Source organism: Mastomys coucha, unplaced genomic scaffold (assembly GCF_008632895.1).
Source record: "Mastomys coucha isolate ucsf_1 unplaced genomic scaffold, UCSF_Mcou_1 pScaffold2, whole genome shotgun sequence".
NCBI classification, from domain to species: domain Eukaryota; kingdom Metazoa; phylum Chordata; class Mammalia; order Rodentia; family Muridae; genus Mastomys; species Mastomys coucha.
This window is the reverse complement of record NW_022196902.1, coordinates 17,197,077-17,202,243: the sequence shown is the minus strand read 5'-3', so window position 1 is coordinate 17,202,243 and position 5,167 is coordinate 17,197,077. Positions and strand designations below refer to the sequence as shown.

General features: G+C 41.6%; 1 protein-coding gene across 1 annotated transcript in view; it reads left to right on the top strand.

Annotated features, from left to right (window-relative positions):
- Window positions 1-5,167, top strand: part of Enpp3 (ectonucleotide pyrophosphatase/phosphodiesterase 3) — a 127,020-nt gene that overhangs the window by 102,827 nt on the left and 19,026 nt on the right. The gene's annotated exons all lie outside the window — the stretch shown is intronic.

Below are 5,167 nucleotides of genomic sequence, written 5' to 3'. Positions count from 1 at the left end.
GTGTGTATGTATGTGCATATGTGTTGTGTATATGTATGTGTGTGTGTGCACATTCATATATATAAGTGTGGATGTACATGTGGAGGAGGTCAGAGGATATCCTTGGGTTTTGGTCATCATCTTCTGCCTTATTTAGGCAGAGCCACTGTTGTCCATGGCCAAGTAAGCCACACTAGAGACATCTCAAGTTCTCAGACCCTCTCCTGGCTCCACCCTAGCTTCAGGAGCATTGGGATGGCACTGTGCATGCATTGCAACACTGGGCTCTCTGTGGCTTCTAGGGATCAGAGCTCAGGGCCTCCAACCTGCTTCAAGTACCCACTGCTGAACCAACTTCCTACACTAGAGTGGGTATTGTTTAAAAACCCTCCTGGTTCCTATAAATCATGACCTAATCATCTTTGTAAGTCTTTAAATAACCAAGGGCAATACATGTTCCAGACATTTTTTTCTGAACTACAAAAGTCATTTTTCCATAGGAAAATTATATAGTCAGATGAATACTCAATAGGTATGCATTTGTTGACTCCACCATAAAACACAGCTATAACTTTTGTGTGACCCCACATTTAAGGGGTAGCTGTCTTCACCGGCTAGTCAAGACCTGTTTAGTCCCCACCCCAGAATGGGAAGAAAAACATCTCTTTGTTATTTTTGCTCATTTTCCCTTTCCTTGAAGAATTTTGAGAGACGGAAAGTATGTATTTTCTTAGAGTCTCTGACTGTATTTTATTGTTTTTTTCCCTGTATCTCTTCAGAGTTCAGAAATCCCAGGGGTTCTGGAAAGATGGTGGGACTTGAAGCCTTGCACGAGTGCTTGGTGGGGATGGGGCTGAGGTGGTATGGGGCAGGAGGACCTCATCGCCATCTCTTCCCAGAAGGTAGGGCTGGAGGACACGACTGCACCCTGCATCCTTCCACGGCTAGGCGGTCTCTTGCCTCATCCCACCTCCAGAAAGCAGGCCATGTCTTGTTTCTAGTCTTAGTGCATGTCTCTTGGTTGGTTCAAGTTCAATATATAAAAAACAAATTTGATTTTTTTTCAGTTAGCAGAAAGTGTATGATGGTGTTTTCAAACTTTTGGTCTTCAGGCATTCTGGTCTATTTCCCTAAGTCCAAAGTGTATTCTACTCTGATAACACTGTAAGCACTTGGCTGACTGAATCCTCAGTGGTTTTAACCTATAGTCTTCTTCTTTTTGGGGGGGACGCAGAGAGGATTTTCAAGAAAGGGTTTCTCTGTGTAGCCCTGGCTGTCCTGGAACTCACTCTGTAGACCAGGCTGGCCTCGAACTCAGAAATCCACCTGCCTCTGCCTCCCAAGTGCTTGGATTAAAGGCATGTACCACCACTGCCCGGCCCTTTTTTTTATTTTAAAGATTTATTTATTATTATATCTAAGTACACTGTAGCTGTCCTCAGACATCCCAGAAGAGGGCATCAGATCTCATTACGAGCCAGGCGGTGGTGGCACATGCTGTTACCTTGTGCTTCCCTCAGGACAGGTTACTGCTTTTCATTGCTCACTGGCCTCCTCTGTCCGGTTACCATTTATCTGCTTTCTAACTTCTGTATATTTATTTCTCTTTACCTCGTTTAATTTTGATTTTACTTCACATAGTCACTGTACATGGTAGTGTGCTAATGAGGGTCTTTCAAACACATGTACATTATATACAGAGCATCTTTCCCCACTCCCTACTGTCATCTTCTTCAGGTTTCCCCCCTCCCGCTTGTCCCTTATTTGCCCCTAGACTAGTGGTTCTCAACCTTCCTAATGCTGTGACCCTTTAATACAGTTCCTCAGGTTGTGGTGACCCTTCCTCCCAAGTCATAAAATTATTTTGTTGCTACTTCATGACTGTAATTTTGCTACTGTTATAAATCATAATGTAAATATCTAATATACAGGATATCTGATATACAACCTGGAAAGAGGCCATGACTCATGTATTAGGAACTGCTGCCAAGACAATTTGGCTTCTACTTTCATATCATAGATATATAGATGATATATATCTATATATGTATACACATATTATGTATACATACATACAATTCACACATATATCAGCCATGCATAAGAGAAAACATATAATATTTGTTTTCAAAAACTGCCTGAACTTGTTTAATAGAATTATTTCTTATTGCATCTACTTTTCTTGCAACAACATAACTTTATTCTTCTTCATGGCTAAGCTCCATTGTGCATACGTATCATGTTTCTGTACCTGTGCTTCTGTAGTGAATCATACTGTAGTCTACATGGTGTTTACCCATCTCAGTGATGCGTAGGCCAGGTGTGCTCTATGTAAACACCTAGAAAACAGGTGTGCTCAGGCATGGAGCAGAGTCATATATGGTAGGTCGAGCTTTTAATTGTTTGCCTTCTAAAGGAAGCTCCACCCTGTTTTTAACTTCTGATTATGTATTGTATTGTCTTATGTGTTTTCATCACTGACACTTCTTCAGGAGCCTTAGAAGAAAGTGATAATAAAAGTATATATCTAATCATGATGAGAAAAGGACTGAGCTCCTGGGAAATGCTTTTGACTGGAGAATCGCAGTGTGCCAGCATGGCAGTCCCTCTCTGGCTTCCCCAGGCTACCCGATTCCCCAACTCTCAGTGTTCTTGAAGGCTGGCATTGCTCTTCTGCCTGAGAACAATGCAGTGTGTACTGCCTTCTCTGTTGTGAACTGACGTCACACATGCTATCCAGACAATATAGCTAACATTGGCTGTAGACACAGTGCAGTGAATAAGAAACATGACAAATTTAGCATAATTCTCTTGTTAAATAGTTGCAAGATTTTTCTTCAGGAAACTATTCATCACCTACAGTGCCAAATAAGTACATCAAAGACTGTGAAATAATGGAAAGAAAGAGCATATATCTTTCTTATTTGTATGTGTTCATCCAATGTGGTGACTGCATACTACATTATATTCATGTAGAGGCTGGGCATGACTTGCTATCAATCATGTTTGCAGGATAATCCTGTGGATGAGGTTCAGTATTAGTCTTTAAATGTAATTTAAAAAGAAATTACAACTTTAAAGTCTATTTTTTTTTTACTTCAAAAATAAGGATGTTTGGGGGCTGAGGATGTAATTTGGTTAGTAGAGAGCTTGCCCAGTGGGTTCAAAACTCTGGGTTCACTGTCCACTCCCATATAAACAAGACTTGAAGGAACATACTTGTGATTCCTTGGAAAGTGCAGGTCTGAGGATGAAGAGTTTAAAGTCATCCTTGGCTATATAGCAAGCTCAATGCCGACCTGGAATACATGAAACCCTGTCTCAAATATATGTATAATGTGCTAAATGTTGTATTTGTTATGTATGTTATATAAAATACATTGTTATATTATATTTAGGTAACTATAGCTCCTTGAATTAATTTTAGGCTTATTAGAATTTTTTACCCAGTTTAAAAACAATATTGCTAACTTTTTTTTAAGATTTTTTTTTTTGAGACAGGGTTTCTCTGTATAGCCCTGGCTGTCCTGGAACTCACTCTGTAGACCAGGCTGGCCTCGAACTCAGAAATCTGCCTGCCTCTGCCTCCCAAGTGCTGAGATTAAAGGCGTGCGCCACCACTGCCTGGCGAAGATTTATTTTTTATATATGTGAGTACACTGTCTTCAGACACACCAGAAGAGGGCATCAGATCCCATTACAGATGGTTGTAAGCCACCATGTGGTTGCTGGTAATTGAACTCAGGACCTCTGGAAGATCAGTTAGTGCTCTTACCCACTGACTGGGAATTGAACTCAGGACCTCTGGAAGATCAGTTAGTGCTCTTATCCACTGAGCCATCTCTTCAGCCCCCCATGTAGCTAAATTCTTATCTACATATAATTTGTTTATATTTTGTTTTCCAATTTAAAAAACAGATTTATTTTTTATTTTAAGTACATGAGGTTTTTGCCTGCACGTATGTATGTACAGCACGTCTTGTGCCCACTGGCCCAGACAAGAGAGTCAAATTTCCTCAGCATGGAGTTACAGCGAATTGTGAGCTGTGATGGGAACTGAACCCTGGGGCAGCTAGTGCTGTGACTTCTGAGCCATCCCTCTAGCCCCAACATTTACCACCCACCTACTTATTTGCATGTACAACATATTCCTACAGAAAAGTTCAATCCCCAAAAAGACTTTGTTTTTCAGCAGTAGTTCCTATTATTCCTTGGCTCTCTGTTCAGGTTGTAGTCTGCAAATGTTCTTTCCCAAGATATATTTTATGTATCTTCCCAATTCCCCCAATCCCCAACCAATAGAGCACCTCACAGGCAAACCTAGCTGAATACATCCACTCCGTTACTGGTGTAGACCTTATTCACTAAGAAAAACAGCCAAGGAAGTCATAAACCAAATAAGGCGATGGGTGAGCCACAACTGTGGGTGTAATCTTCCCCCTTTTCTCTCTTTCAACAGGGAGACACATCATCTCTTCCTCCCACAGTTCCAGACTGTCTGCGGGTTGATGTCAGGGTTGCTCCTTCTGAGAGCCAAAAATGTTCCTTCTATTTAGCAGACAAGAATATCACCCATGGCTTCCTCTACCCTCCTTGTTAGTGAAACTCTTTTGGAGTGGCTAGGCAGGCCTCAGCCAGTGGATGTGGCATGTGCATTAAACATATATTCCCCACCCAAATGACCTGCTTGGGCCGCCTGAGAGGCTTCGGTGCTCGAAGGCCGCCCAGCGGGGACACAGCAGCTTCTTTAGCAGCTTCTTTAAAGGCTAATAAAGTTTTTCTGTAGGAATCACAGATTGGCTCTAATCAGGCCCAGCTGTGGAGAGAGTTCAGCAGGTTTAGTTTTACAACTGAAAGGTATTTGGAAAGAGACACAGCATCTAAGAAAACATTATCTCTGGCGAACCACCAGAGCTGAGGTCTCCCGGAGAAGGCAGCTGCTTCATGCAAAGGACAAAAGCTGGTCTGTCCACTTGGCCATGTGTCCGACAGCTTTGAACTGTAAATTAACCACCCAAATAAATGAATTTCATGCTGTTTTGTATTTTTTTTAAAGGAGGATCTCTCCTTGGGGTCACATAAAAACCAGTGTGATTTTTCTAAAACTCAAGTCTTCCCCACCCCCACCCCACTGTTCATCTGGAAACATAATTTTCATGTATTCATGAGAATTTCAACATCAGTTTCT